This window comes from Mus musculus, chromosome 16 (assembly GCF_000001635.26).
Source record: "Mus musculus strain C57BL/6J chromosome 16, GRCm38.p6 C57BL/6J".
Classification (NCBI taxonomy): domain Eukaryota; kingdom Metazoa; phylum Chordata; class Mammalia; order Rodentia; family Muridae; genus Mus; species Mus musculus.
The window spans coordinates 33,168,226-33,184,119 of record NC_000082.6 but is presented as its reverse complement, the minus strand read 5'-3'; the positions used below and the strand labels follow the sequence as shown (position 1 = coordinate 33,184,119).

Below are 15,894 nucleotides of genomic sequence, written 5' to 3'. Positions count from 1 at the left end.
AGAAACCCTGTCTCGGAAAAAAAAAAAAGAAATAATCCTTGTCTTAGGGTTCTCTGGAGTCATAGAACATATGGAGTGTCTCTATATAGTAAGGGAATTTATTGTAATGACTTACAGTCTGTAGTCCAACTAACCCAACAATGGGCAGCTGTGAGTGGGAAGTCAGGCCTGTGAGGCTAGTATAAGCTGGTCTTCTGTGGAAATAGATTCCAACAGACTTGCTAGCAAGTAAGTACAATCAGTTGAAGAAGAGTGAACCTTCTTTCTTCAAGGTCCTGATGTAGGCCTCCAGTAGAAGATGTGGCTTAGATTAAAGGCGTGTGCCACCATACCTGAACCTAAAACTTGCTTTGTCCCAGGCTGACTTTGAACTCAAAGATTTGCTTACCTCAGTCTCCTAGAATTAAAGGTGTGTGTACCTTGCCTGGGCCTAAGATTTTCATGGCCACTATGGCTCAAGATCTCCATGTCAAGATCCAGGTCAAAAACCTGTCTTCCAGCCTCAAGATCTGGATCACAGGTGTGCCCTCCATTTCTGAATTGTAGTTCATTCCAGAGGTAGTCAAGTTGACAACCAGGAGTAGCCATGACAATCCTGATGATAACTTTGCTGTGCAACTGTCCCATTTGCCCAGAGTTGCAGTCTCCTATTTCCTCTTAAATTGTTCAAAGTGTGACCTGAAAAGGATTTAAGGATGATGGCCTCTGTGGAATGCAGAGGCCTATGGTATATCTCAGTTAGCAGAGGAGTCTTCTATTCAAGGCTATCTCCTCTTTAGCAGGAGGCAGAGTTGGATTATTACTAAAGAACATTGCTCTTGGTCTCATATAGTGTCAAGTGAACCACATGGAGTTCTCTGTCTACCTAGTCCTGGGTCTGGTGGTTATGGTGAGTGAATGCTATCACTGGGTTCTGGTTATCAGCCTTGGGTGTAGGGGAATTCTTGTCTAAAAGGCATGTTTTACTATGTTCATCTGGACAACATGGAAGTAACCCCTACAACTGAGAATATAAATAAATACATACATACATACATACATACATAAATGGATTTGGGGAATGAAACAGATAATCGGTGAAATGTGGTGGAGAACCTGACTTAGAGAAGGAAAACGTGTATAAAGGGATGTCTCACAAGATAACTTTTAAAATGAGAGGATGAGAGACAAGGATGCTAAGGGAAGAACTGTGTTAGGAGAGAGAGCTCCCACATGATGGAGTCCTGAAGGAAAACCTTCAAATCCCAGAACCAAGGAGGTTTCCAAGTTCTCTAAGCAGGTGGCAGGGTTTTCCACACCATGTGACAGCCAGCCTAGCCTACTTGACTCCTGGCACAGAAGTAGGCACCAGGTAGGACCATAAACTTTTTTTTTTCAGTTTCCAGGGAGAAAAACATGATTTGTTTTCCAGCCGTAGCTGAAACCTGTCAATTTTTTGTCTCAAGGACAGACTTTAGGGGAGCATGGCCCGACTTTCCCAAGGCTACCTACCATATCTGGCCTCTTAGACTGACCGGGTCTTCAAGCAGCAGGTCTAACCAGTAGAATGTCATGGAGATTTTTAACTGGGAGGGGCCTGTGAGCTGATTAAGAGTTTTAAGTGGGCTGGAGAGATTGACCCAGAGGGTAAGAGCACTGACTGTTCTTCTGAAGGTCCTGAGTTCAAATCCCAGCAACCACATGGTGGCTCACAACCATCTGTAATAAGATCTGATGCCCTCTTCTGGTGTGTCTAAAGGCAGCTACAGTGTACCTACCCTTAGCGCCACAAAAACGAGGCATAGTGGCACCCCTGTAAAGCCAGCACTTGGGAGGTGGAGACAAGAGAACCGAAAGTTCAAGGTTACCCTCAGTCACATAATGAGTCTGAGGCGAGACCAGGATACATGGGACCATGTTTGTTAGAAAATAAACTCGAAGTGTGTATAGAGAGTTGATTTTAATGAAAGAGAAAGGGAGACTGGTTATTAATAGCAGATAATTATACAAAAGTAGGTCATAAATGATAGTGGAGTCATAGCAGGTGTGATGAGGAATACGTCAACCCAGGGTTGACATGAGGGTAACATGGACTGTTGTGGCAAGAGTCAGAGAATGACCGCAGGTAGCCAGACCCACCATGGAATGCAGTTACTGGGAAAGCCAGTGCCAGGCTAAAAGAATGCAATTTGAATGTCACTACTTTGTTTTGTGTAAGAAGCTCACCAGGATAAGTTATAATGAGAGACCCTTGTGGAATCAGAACGAGAGAAACTGTTTGCATGGATTTGGGCTTTTGTTGTTGTTGTTGTTGTTGTTGTTGTTGTTGTTGTTGTTGTTGTGCTGTGATACTAGGGATCTAGCACAGGACCTCAGACATGCTAAGCAAGTGCTTTACAACTGGGCTATACCCTCAGCCCTGTTTTTCTTTTTATTTTACCTTGGGGGTCTTAAGTTGTCAAAGCTAACCTTGAACTTGTGATTTCTGATCTCGGCATTCCCCCATAGCTGGGATTACAGCCTGCATCACCAGGCCCAGCTAGATATTTGTTTTTGCTTGTTATTGTGTATTAGGGTCTAAATCTGACCTTCACTCAGTGTCCAAGGAGAGGGGAAGCCATGATTTGAATAAAGAAGATGAATGCACTTTTCTGAAACCTTCAGTGGGACGCCGGATGCTGGGAGGTTGGGGTGCCTTCCATAGCAATCCTGCTGGCCAGTAGATCTCCTCTTCTGTGGGAGAAGCTTCAGAGTGGCTTCAAGAGGTAAAACTGACATGAGCTCTGCCCATGTGACTTTAGGCAAGGGACCCAATAAACCTCTCTGGATCTGTTTTCCCTCATCTGTCAAGTAGTAACAACATCTCTGTGGAGGACTGAACTGTGTCTTCATTCCCACAGATTGTTGAAGCCCTAACTCTCCCTTCCGTGAGATGGTGTTTGGAAGCAGGACCTCCAAAAGATGATTACAGTTAAATCAGGTGGTGTGGATTAGTGTAGACAGTTGTCCTTGTCTTAGGAGTTACTGTGTAGGAAGAGACTGAGAAAGCTAGATCTCCCATCTGAGGATGCTGGAAGAAAACAGTTACGTATGCTAGCAAAAGGGCCCACACCAGAAAGCACACACACTGTGCCTTCGTCCTGGACTTTCACCCTCCCAAGCTGTGAGAAAAGCCGTTCCTGCTGTTTGAACCATCCAGCCACATCCTGTATCTCTGCAGGTCAGCACACCAAAACCTTTTTTTTTTTTAAAGGCCACTTTTGTCCCCCAAATGAAATGTAGTTTTTTTTTTCTAGCCACATTCTGACTTTACAACTAGACCCATCTGTATGTCTCTGTAGGTGCAGAATCCTAATAATATTATGTGGAGTCACCAGCATGTGCAGTTGGTGAGTGTGCAGGGACAGTCACCTCAGCTTCTAGGTCACCATTCTCTCCTTACAGGCTTCCCCAGCCACTCTTTATTATTATTATAAAATATTTATTCATTCAGAGAGAGAGAGAGAGAGGAGACAATTCCCAGGAGTCATTTCTTCTTCCACCATGCGGGTTCTGGGGATGGAATTCAGGTCCTCAGAACCTCCCTCTGGCCCCTTCCCTTGCCATTCTTCATAAAGCATACATTCTTAAATTGTTCTATCTATGGCCTTGATTTGTTTAGGTTTTTTTTTTCACCAATGATGAGTATGTGTGTACACATGTATGTGTATCTGTGTGCACACTCATGTAAGTGTGTGTGTGTATGTTTATGGCATGTGTATGTTTATAGGACTGGAGACTGAGACTAGAGCCTGTGCAAGCAAGTCAAGTGCTGTACCACTGAGCTATGCCTCCAACCTTTTCATTCTCTTCATGGCATCACATATTATGTGCTTGCCTAGCCTATGTGAAGCCTTGAATTCAATCTCAACACCAAAAGGGAAACAAACAAACAAACACACTATGTACTTTGGCCTTAGGCTGCAAACTTCGTGGCACTGCATGTGATCTGAGCAAACTATTTTGGCAAGTTTCTCAGTTTCCTCTTCTGAGACTAGGAAGGCTTGTACAAAGTGCTTAGTACAGGGGTTAGGGAAGATGCTTCCATGGGGAGGAGTGCTGAGTAGCTGAGTTCCTTTCCCGACACACAAGATCAGATGCCCATAACTGCCTGAAACTCCAGCTTCAGGGTGACCAACACCCATTTCTGGTCTCTCGGGGCACCCTGGCATGCATTTACACAGACAGTATGTTACTTTGCTCCCTACTGCTGTGATGAATCATGATCAAAAGCAGCCTGGAGTGGAAAGAGTTATTTCGCCTACACATCCTCCATCACTGAGGAGAGCCAGGCTAGGAAGTAAAGGCACTGAAGCAGAGGCCCTGGAGGAATGCTTCTTACTGGCTGGCTCCTCATAGCTTGCTAATATACCCCAGGATCACCTGCCCAGGGGATGACACCACCCACAGTGGGCCTTCCCCCGCAGGAATCACTAATTAATCACTAATTAAGAAAATGCCTTTAAGCCGGGCGTGGTGGCGCTCGCCTTTAATCCCAGCACTCGGGAGGCAGAGGCAGGCGGATTTCTGAGTTCGAGGCCAGCCTGGTCTACAAACTGAGCTCCAGGACAGCCAGGGCTATACAGAGAAACCCTGTCTCGAAAAACCAAAAAAAAAAAAAAAAAAAAAAGAAAATGCCTTCATAGACTTACCTACAGGAAACATTTACTCATTTGAGGCGCCCTCCTCCTATGTGACTCTAGTTTGTGTCAAGTTGACACCCACACACAAATCTGACCAGCATAGACACACATAAAAATAAAATCTTTCTTAAAACACACGACGTAGTATGATGTATCTACCTTTTCTTCCAGCTGAGATGCTCGGAGCAGGGATGGAAGGATGGCTTGTTTCCTTGTAGCATAAGAACACCTGCTTTCTCTCTGAGCTTTAAACTATGATAGCATGAAACCTGGGGTGAAGATGAAGAAAAGCTACAGAGAAACTGGCTGAAAGGCAGGCATAAAGGCTTTGGGAAGCAATACGGATCTCATAAACGCAAGGCGGTATCGTGGTGGGGCGGGGAGCGGGGACAGTAATCTGAAAAAGGATCGAGGGAGGGAACATCACGTTCACATTCACTACAATGTACTCCCTTAGTAAAACAACTGCGATTCATCCCGAGCCCACGTTCTACCCCTCCCTGCCCATGTGGGCAGAAACTCCTTAGCAATTTCCCAGCCCGGAAGGGATGATTCTGCTGCCGGGCTCCAAGAGAACAGCTTTGCCCTGAAAGAACCTCTGCCAAGCTCAGAGTTTGTAGTCCTCGTGGGAGTTAAAGAAACAGAGGCGGCTGGTGCTTGTGTTTGGGAGGAGAAAGGAAAGTGAGGGATTGAAGAGGAGCTGCCGCCATGCTCCCATTTGGGTAAAATGAGATGTTCTCTTGCAGTGTCTTCCTCCTCCCTGTCCCAACGCCTTTGTGCTGGATGCTGGTCAACCTAAAAATACGGCACTACACACCCAGTAGTCAGCAACATTAGCTTTTCAAAGCTGTATTAGAAAAGGGGAACAAAGCCCTTTGAGAGACGGGTCTCTGGTCTATTTTTAGATTCTTTTGGCTAGTGGTACAGATAGTATTTTGCTCACAGAAGCCCACACAAACAACCAAGCCTGAAGTCACATGACTTCTATGGGTAAGTGTCAAATGCCAAGGGTTACCTTGGGAAAGCAAAGACGGGAAAAGCAACTGATGCCCATTAGTGTGAAGTTCAGGGCAGGGTGGGGAGGAATTCTGGGCACACTTGCGGCACAGCCTCCAACACAGCATTAGAAGTTGTTCCCATGAAGTGAGTCAGATGGCCGGAGAGGGTTGGTTTACTTAGGAAGATGTGTGCCCAGATCCCTGTGAAGAGAGCTCACCAGCTCACAGAAAGCAAATAGGGCGGGCCTTTTCATTTGTTCTCTACAGGATAATTGGTGGCTACTGATTTTAAAACTTTCTTGCAGTGATTAGATATATTTGAAACATTTTATTTTTAAAAATATTTTTATTAAAATATTTTAATAAACATATTTTCTTTAAGATAATTTAATAAATATATTTATTTAAAATGTTTTTAATAAAAATCAAAGTGAAAGTGGTTTTATTATTGTGTAACGCTTAGAGAATTTAATAGGCAAGACTTCACAAAAGAGAAAGAAAACTGAGCCTACAAAGTCCCTGCAGGCCAGGTGTCTTAGTCAGCGTTTTATTGCTGTGACAAAACGCCATAACCAAAAAGGAAGTTAGAGAAGAAAGGGTTTATTTGGCTTATACTTCCAGATCATTGGAGGAAGTCATGACAGGAACTCAAGAAGAGCAGGATCCTGGAGGCAGGAGCTGATGCAGAGGCCATGGAAGGGCTCGGTCACTGGCTTGCTCCCCATGGCTTGCTCAGCCTGCTTTCTTATGGAACCCAGGATCACCAGCTCGGGGATGGCACCACCCACAATGGGCTGGGCCCTCCCCCTACATCAATCAGTAGTTAAGAAAATACTCTACAGCTGGATCTTTCTCACGGAGGCATTTTCTTAACTGAGGCTTCTTCCTCTCCGGTGATTCTAATATGTTAAGTTGACACACAAAAGCAGCCAGTACACCAGGTATGGTGTCTAAAGCCTGTGATCCCAACACACGTTAGTTTGAGGCCAGCCTGAGCTACAAAGTGAGCTATTGCATCAAAACAAACAAACAAACAAGAGTGAGTGGCAGCCGAGGCCCTCAGAGCCATGACAAGATGCTGCTGTCCTCATCTGGGATTCCAAAACCTGCTAATATCAACCCGTGGGAAATGAAAGTGAGCCCAGTGAAGGTGTGTGTGGAAATGCCTTAGACAGTCTGAGAGGGGTGGTGGTTTACGGTCATGCAGAAAGATCTTGCCTAGAGGAGGAGGGATGCTGACCTCCTTCTCCCTCTCCCCCTCCATCCTGCCACAAATCAGTGTAGTTCAAGGAGAGAAGAATCAGGCTGGTGGGGATCTGTAGCCTCCCTCAGCCTTGAAGCAGGCTGATCCAGACTTTGACCTTGCTGCCACTAAGAAGGAGATAACTAGGGTAGAGCCTTCTGACCTTGATGGCTCTATTTGCTCTTCTCCAAGACTCTGCTTCCTGCTGAAAAGTCCCTGAGACGTTCCGGCAACACACCCTGTAGATCGCCTACGGGCTGCCTCCAGGCACCAAGAATGGGCTGGCAGGGGATGGGCCTACCCTCTTTATAAGCATGGACTCTCAGTAAACTTCAGAGGCTTTGAACAGAAAGGTTTGTCTTGGCCTGGTTCTTTTCTCACGGTCTGATCTCTTTCAGCCCCAGCCCGCCTTTCAGGGGAACCCAGTACACGTGGCTGCAGGCGGCTACAGGGATTCATCCCATAATCAGCCACCAAACCCAGACACTATTGCATATGCCAGCAAGATTTTGCTGAAAGGACCCTGATATAGCTGTCTCTTGTGAGGCTATGCCAGTGCCTGGCAAATACAGAAGTGGATGCTCACAGTCATCTATAGGATGGAACACAGGGCCCTCAATGGAGGAGCTAGAGAAAGTACCCAAGGAGCTGAAGGGGTCTGCAACCCTATAGGTGGAACAACAATATGAACTAACCAGTACCCCCTGGAGCCCGTGTCTCTAGCTGCATATGTAGCAGAGGATGGGAAGAGAGGCCCCTTCATATTGCAAACTTTATATGCCCCAGTACAGGAGAATGCCAGGGCCAAGAAACAGGAGTGGGTGGGTAGGGGAGCAGGGAGGGGGGGCGGGGAAGGGTATAGGAAACTTTCGGGATAGCATTTGAAATGTAAATAAAGAAAAGATCTAATAATAATAATAAAAAAAAAGAATCAGGATAGTGAAGTTGGGGAATACTGTGACAGAAACGGACAGAACTGGGGTCACCAGACCCTAGCAGCCTAAGCAACAGTGAATTGGGAGTTTGACAGGTTGATGGTTCTGCCCTGGGCCATCTTTTGACCTTCTTTCTCCTTGGGAGGCTAAATGGCCTCTCCTATGGGTTCTGTGTTTAAAGTCTATGGTCCACACTGGGGCTCTGTTTGTATTTGCTTGAATTACACTTTGATAACGCAGATCAGGAATTACCTTTCACTTAACAAGCCTCTCCCCTCCCACCCCTGCCCAGGCTGTGAGCAGTCTATTAGCTCCATGGGTCGTGTGAACCCCTACATGTAGGCTGGCAAAGTGGACCTCTGTAAGTGTGTTTCCCCACAGCAGGTCAGAACTCTGCAGTCCATTGGCTCTCAGATGAATGTTATTCTCTGGTATGGCTCATGGGAAGGCGGCTTTATTCCAGACACCAACGGTGTGGCGGAATTTATGATACATTCACACAGGGTCAGAGGATCAAGCCTTAGAACACTCCATGACGTCAGCCAGAGCCCTGCGAGGAGATGGTTCTCTAAAACCTGAATGGCTGTGCTGGTTTGAATGAGGATGATTCCCTAGGTTCGTATATTTGAATATTTGGTCCCCAGTTGATGGAACTGCTTGGGAAGGATTCAGAGGTGTGACCTTGTTGAGAGAGGCATGTCACTGGGCGTGGGCTCTGAGGTTTGTGAATTGAGATGTGAGCTCCCAGCTGTTCATGCCACTGTGCCCTTATTCTGCCATCATGAACTCTGACCATCTGACACTGTAAGCCCCAATTAAATGCTTTCTTTTCTGTTGCTGTGATAAGACACAATGGCCAAGGCAACTTAGAGAAGTAACCAAGATACAAGGAGAGTAGAAGGAAGTGAAGCATGGTAGTGAGTGCTCCAACCTTGGCACCTGACAGGTAGAGGCTAGCCTTGGCTACATAGCAGGCTCAAAGCCAGTCAGGATTCCATGGGACTCTGTGAGAGGAAAGGAGAGGGAACAGAGGGAGAGAGAGGGAAGGCGATGGAGGGAGAGGGGGGAAGAGGAGGGAGGAAGAGAAGGAGAAGGAAGAAGAGAGAGAATGAGAGAGAGGAGGAATGAGAGAAAGAGAGAGAGGAAGAAGGAGGAGAGAGAGAGAGATTTTCATAGAAAAGCAATCTACTTGTCATCCAGAGGGAAGCCAGAGAATGGCTGTTTATCAGAGCAGGAACCACAGGGAAGATATCAAATGGTTGATGATGCCAAAGGCAACTTTTTACAACAAGAAAACTGTAAATGCCACAGGCTTGGTGACATGCATAGTTAGTAAAAAAAAAAAAAAAAAAAAAAAAAAAAAAAAAAAGATAGATAAGACTACCCAGTAAAATGAGGATAAGATTATACCAGACCATCCAGAGGTTGCCTAGATGGAGCCCACAAATTTAACCAGAGGTTATTTTCTCTTCTAGGGGAGTTTATGTATTATTTCTTACAGGTCTTCTAGGATTTTGGCAGATCTTCAAAAATAAAAAGAGAAAAGATGGCTCAGATTGTCAAAACCATAAAAGCTATTTATTGTTCTCTGAAAGCTTTTGCTACAGTCATTGGCCAAATGTTTAAACAAAATTAAAAATGTACTTATTTTTAGGCATATGAGTGTTTTACTTATATACATATGTAAAACAAACATATATATGCATATATATATATGCACCATGTATGTGCATTAGATCCCTTGAACCTGGAGTGATGGATGATTGGGAGCCATCATGTGGGTGCTGGGAATTGAACCCAGGTCCTGTGTAAGAACAACAAGTCCTCTTAACAGCTGAGCCATCTCTCCGGCCCCATGAACAAATGTTTATGGATTAAATGCTGTCATGGTTTGTATATACTTGGCTCAGGGAGTGGCACTATTAGAAGGTGTGGCCTTGTTGGAGTAGGTGTGTCGTTGTGGGTGTGGGCTTTAAGACCCTCATCCTAGCTCCATGGAAACCAGTCTTCTCTTGGCAGCCTTCAGATGAAGATGTAGCACTCTCAGCTCCTCCTGCACTATGCCTGTCTGGATGCTGCCGTGCTCCCACTTCGATGATGATGGACTGAACCTCTGAACCTGTAAGCCAGCCCCAATTAAATGTTGTTTTTGTAAGAGTTGCCTTGGTCATGGTGTCTGTTCACAGCAGCAAACCCTAACTAAGACTGTGTTTTGCCTGCATATATGGATATAACCACATGCAGATGCAGGCCAAAAGAAGGCATTAGATGCCCTGGAACTGGGATGGTTGTGAACTACCATGTGGATGCTGGGAATTGAACCCAGGCAGTCCTCAAAAACAGTGTTTCGAGGTAAGGCCACCAGAGACCACCACACAGACTCTCTTACAACTGAAAAGAAAGTCTTAATTGAGGGCTGGTGGCTAGCTGCACAGGGAACCTGCCAAATCCTGCAGCCCTGAACCTTGCAGCCTTTTGTATTTTTTGTGTACAAGACCACATCAGTTAGCCAGAAGCAGAACTACCGAAGCCAAAAGCTAAGGGTGGTCCATTTAGGGACTTTCCTGGAACTATGGACTGGGTCTTTAAAGGATTGGATCTTTGTTCCCATTTAGGCAGGTGTTGGGCCTACATGCTGGGTTTTAAGGTCAGAATGGAGCCTCTAATGAGGCAGCAGTTGTGTTAAGGTTGTGTTAATCACCACCATGTCTTACTTAGCTGAATGTTCAGATATTCCAGGAAGATACGATGTAGATAACTCATGGAGAACATAGCCTAGGATATCAATCCATCTCAGAGAACAGAGCCTGTACCCTTGGTCCTGTACCATCTCTGATTCAATTTGCTTCTGACCCTGAGGGACTTGAAACCGTGTCTGTGCTGGCTTTTGGCAATCCGAGCAAATGCAGTTCCTGTCTGCATGCCAGGCAGCTAATAACTTAGAGCAGCTTGGTTGCCCGAGGCCAAATTCAGCTAGCCCTCTGATTTCCAGTCTCCAGTCTTCCCCAGGTTGAGCCCACCACCTGCTGGTGACCTTTCTCATCCTTACTACACCCACCAGTCCCTAGCCTTTATGTCAGAAGAAAAAACATGGAGTCAGTTTTTTCAGCAAAACAAAATACAAAAAAACGTTCAGCCTTATCTACTGAGACTTCTCTGCTGACTTCCCAGAGGGTGGATAGAAATCCATTTGCTAGAGCATGTTACACAGGAGGTGTTTTTTGCTTGTTTGTTTGTTTTTTTTGGTGACAGGGTCTCTTGTACCCTAAACTGAACTTCTTTTTTTTTTTTTAATAGATCTATTTATTATTATATCTAAGTACATTGTAGCTGTCTTCAGATGCACCAGAAGAGGGCATCAGATCTCATTACAGATGGTTGTGAGCCACCATGTGGTTGCTGGGATTTGAACTCAGGACCTTCGGAAGAGCAGTCAGTGTTCTTAACCACTGAGCCATCTCTCAGTTCAGTCCTAAACTGAACTTCTGATCCTAAATCTTTCTCTCTCTCTTTCTCTCCCTCTCCCCCCCCCCTCTCTTCCCCCACCTCCACCCCGGTGGTATCATTATATTATACAGTCCTCCCTCAGCCTGCCTAAAAGCTGGGGTTCCAGGTGTGTGATATGCGCAACTATGTCAGATTTTATTTTAATTTAGAAAATTCCATGCATCTAGACCATGAAATACGGTTGTCTCCACCCTCATTCCCTCTCCTAGCTCCCCTCATTCCTTCCCCAGGATGCCCCTCTGTCTAAATTCATGTCTGTTTGGATAGTTTGTTAAGTCTAGTTAGAGCTGCTCATGTATTCAATTAGACCTCATCTCAAGTAGCTTAGGAAAGTCTTTTCCCCATTATGTGGAGGATGAGTTTCAAGTTTTCATCCCCCTGCCTCTACCTCCCAAGCACTGGTGTTACAGGCACGCAACATCCTATCTACTTTATTATGTTCAGTTCTTACCGTCAATCTGCAGTTAGCGATAAAATACCATATTTTGATTTTTTGATGAAATATAAGCACTTATCTTAGTGGTGTCTTTTTATTTGGGCATTTTGAGAATTTTTTGAATCTTCTTTCTAGTGTTAGGCCTTGCACATGCTTGGCAAGTACTCGACCTTAGTACAGCCCTAGTCCTGGAAAAGGGTTGTATAAAAGCAACGTTTTCATTGTTATTTTACCATCTATATGTGGGGCCAAAGGACCAGTGAAAATGTAGCATATTTGCCATGGTTATTATAACAAAGTGCTAGAGACTGGGTGGTTTCCATAGCAACCGGTTGCTTTCCCATCAGCCTGAGTCGAACAGAGATAGAAGGGGGTTGGTTTCTTTGAAGGACTCTCTTTGTATTAGTTACCTGTCTCGGTGTTGTGATGAAAAAAATACCCAACAAAGCAACTTAAGGAAGGATTCCCTTTGGTTCCTAGTTCTGAGGTACCGTGCATCCATTGTCATGCCTCATTATTCTATATAAAAATCCTCCATTTTCGGGTTGGGGTTGTGACTCAGTGGTCCAGCATGGGTATAGCAGGTACAAGGCCCTGAGCTCAATCCCTAGAAAGCTGTTCCAAGAAATTCTAGACGCCAAGGTCTTCACTTCCCTCAACCCCTCTCTTTATATTTGGAGGTGGGATACATTTCCTTTGACCCAAGGTCTCATGTAGCCTTGGCTAGCCTTGACACCACTGTGTCAAGAGGGTACCACAGCTATTCCTTTTAAAATGTGGCTTCAAGCAAGCATTATTTTGTCTCAAAAAAAAAAAAAACCATCAGGAAAAACAAGCCTGTAATTTCAAGTTCTTTCACTGTACACACCTTTATACTTGTTATCTTAATATGTCTTGAACAGGAAACAGACTTACAGACGTGGACAGAGTGTGAAATAGACCAGACCATTAACCTCCCTGTTAACATCAAGCACTTGTAAACACAGTTTATAACCACCACAGTCCATCTCTCTGTGCTCCAACGCTAACCAGGGCTTTAATCCACTGCAGGTGTGCTCCAGAGATCCTCCTGCAGGCGTGCTACAGAGATCTGCCTGCAGCTGCCACCATTTCCCCACTAACCTTTACCTTGCAAGACTTTCTCATGACCCCAGTCTGTTGAACTTTGGATTCTTATTATAGTATGTTCTCTGGCCAATGTTTCTCTTGCCTTCACTTCGGCTAACGACTCTCATTAGTATTCAGGCAAGAGATAGGCAAATTTTTAACTAGGACAGAGCCTTCTGGATGTGTGGGGGCGGAGTCAGATGACACACCGGGGTGGATTGTCACTGTCCTTACCAGGTTATCTTTCTCCAAACAGTTGCCATGAAGCAAGTTGGCAGAGACCCTACCTCTACTTTCCCCTGTCCTGTGACAGTTGGTGGCTGACCTGAATCACTCTGGTGTGTGCTGTCCGATACCTCCGGCCTTTTTGGAGATGTGAGAAACACCTCAACACTATACCAGCCACTCAAATGATGGACACAAGAGGACTGGGTTTTACAGTCACTTGTCTGTTACCTGAGCCAAAGTACAGAGGTGTAGGTGAATTGACATCCATTTTCCTAAGCCTGGTGTGGCACACACCTCTAAGCCTGGGAGGTTGAGACAGGAGGATTGCTACATGTGGTCTGGTGTGTGTGTGTGTGTGTGTGTGTGTGTGTGTGTGTGTGTAGGTCAGAGGACAAGTTTTGGAAGTCCGTTCTTTTCTTTGACTGTGTGTGTCCGGGAAGGTAGACTCCCGTTGTCAGGCCTAGCAGCAGGAATTTTTACACTGGCCATCTCGCTGGCCAATCACCACCTTCCAAATATTTAACTATAATGACCACATTTAATGGTGGCAGCCTAAGCTTTTCTGTCACAACCCAAGCTCCCAAGGAAGGACAGCCCTTCACAGCTTGTCCTTGCTCTTGTCTGCCACCCTGCCCCCGCCCCCCCAGGCCCACACTCTGCTCTCTAGCCACACTTACTGTGCGTGGTCCTCGGGGCCTTCCTGGTCTTCACATACAGGTGGCCTTGGACTTGTGAGGTCCTCTGCTTACAGACTTGAACAGCCCTCTCGCTCTCTACCTCCAGGGCACTCTAGTTTGTTCCAGCAGGCCCCTTCACTCCTCCCCCACTCTGTGTCAAACTGCTGCTTTGAGGTACAAGCCATTGTAGGCTTCCTTTTTCAAAACCTACTTTTGATAAAGGTTCTTAAAGGCTTTATCCTCCCTTCTAGCCCACCACCCACCAGAGGGAGTGAAAAAGAAAGGTTGTTAGGATATGGGGAAGTGGACCTGTTTAGAATCCAATCTGCACTGTCAGGATGTCAGCAGTTCAGTTCAGCAGGGCAGTTCCATCCCCTCGCAGGCACCAGCCGTCCAGTTCAGTAGTGTCAGGATAGCAAACACGGAATCACAGAGGTGGCACAGCCCAGCAGAAATAGCCAGGCCTCAGCTGAATTGGCAGGAGTCAGCAGGAGCGGCCAGGACCAGCAGGGACACCAGAAGTTCTCTGCTGTGCCTTTCTCAACAAAGTGAAGATTAGCAAAGATGAAGACACAGGCCAACAAAGTGTTGCAAAGCTAGCAATGTCAGCCCCGCCCCGCCCCTGACCAATCACCCCCGTCACTGTCCATTGAGTCCTACTTATACTCTTTCCAAACATCAAATGTCCTCCCACAGGCCTTGCCTCAGCAAAGCACCATGTGAATCTCCCACGTAAAGAGCTCCCTCTGAATGCTGACACATCCAGAAACTTCCATTTCACTCTGTCAATCAGCCTGAGTCTGTGGAAGCAGCAAGAAGTTGCCAGAACACCACCAGAAGGTTTTTGGTGCATTTCTGTCTATGAAGTCATGACAAACAACGAGCAATATGGCAAGGGACACCAATACCATCCCTGGGCCATCCACCGTCTGTGGGTTATATTTATTTCCTTCTTAACGTCATGCGTACTTTCATGTATCTGCTTTAGCTAAACACCTGTGTCTGCTTCAGCAAAACCTTCCTTCATGTGTCTGCTTCAGCAAAATATCCTTTCACTCGAGTGTCCCAACAGAACATCATTTGACATAACTGACTTTCCAAAGAAATCAGAAATTTCCACTTCAAATCATAGTTTTGTCTTGTGGTCCCCACTAGAATACATGTGGTTAGAAGAGAAAGCTATGTTCATCTCAGCACTCCCCTCTGGAACACAGGCATTTCCAAGTGTTTTTTTTTTTTTTTTTAATGGATGAATGAATGAATACATGCGTGTGTAGCCGCCCACAGCTACACGAACCAGGTTCCTGAAAGGGAGGCTGGGGCTGCATGGGAGAAAATGGTGAGAGACCAAGACAAAAATACTGATCAAGGCCCAAAGTTTACTTAAGAGTCTGAGCTTATAAAGGGGGGATCCCATCCCCCACCACGCCAGGATCTCCTTTCCTGGGGACAGTGTCAGGAGAACAGGTTCAGCCTCTCAGTGGGTAGTGGCGTCTTGGAGGAAACCGCAGAGGTGGCAGAATAGACCTTATCTAGGTCGGAAGATTCCACCTCAGGTGGGCTAGCTGACAGTGGCAGAACAGTCTGAGCCAGCCTGCTCAGGCTGGGGACGGCGCCATGCGTGACTTGTCTCACACATGTTCTAAGCTTTAATCAATCAAGTACAGCATGCTTCCAAATGTTTGGCTGGGGGGAAGAGCCTACGCGTGATGCTCACAAAGTGGTAGCTTCGAACTGTCACGAGGATGGCCGGGTCCGGGTCACAGTACCAGAGCCCACCTGGTCTCCATGTCCTGGAGGTCCTGTGCCCTTAGACACTTCATAGGTCAAACCAACCTCCGGATTTGACACCACATTTGGTGTAACTTAGTCTTTTCATTCGGATATGTTCCAGGTTGTTGCAGGCTGGGGGGTCTTTATTGAATACATCTTTTTGCCCATGTCGAAGTATGAAACAATTCCAAGCATTTTGGAAATTAATTCCTATAGGATGCTCAGTCTGCATACGCACTCGAACTTGTCAGAATTCACTGCTGAAGGGAAGCAAGGCACTCAGCCCTGTGTCACTGGTCCTTCTGGTCCCTAACTGTGGAACGTCCAGA

General features: G+C 45.9%; 1 protein-coding gene across 1 annotated transcript in view; it reads right to left on the bottom strand.

Annotated features, from left to right (window-relative positions):
• The window catches only part of Osbpl11 (oxysterol binding protein-like 11), a 73,550-nt gene extending 59,193 nt beyond the window's left edge, over positions 1-14,357 (bottom strand). Inside the window, exon 1 of the mRNA XM_011245797.3 lies at positions 14,102-14,357. The gene's annotated coding sequence lies outside the window, so the exon portion shown is untranslated. The remainder of the gene's footprint in view (positions 1-14,101) is intronic.
• Positions 14,358-15,894: the final 1,537 nt, after the last annotated feature.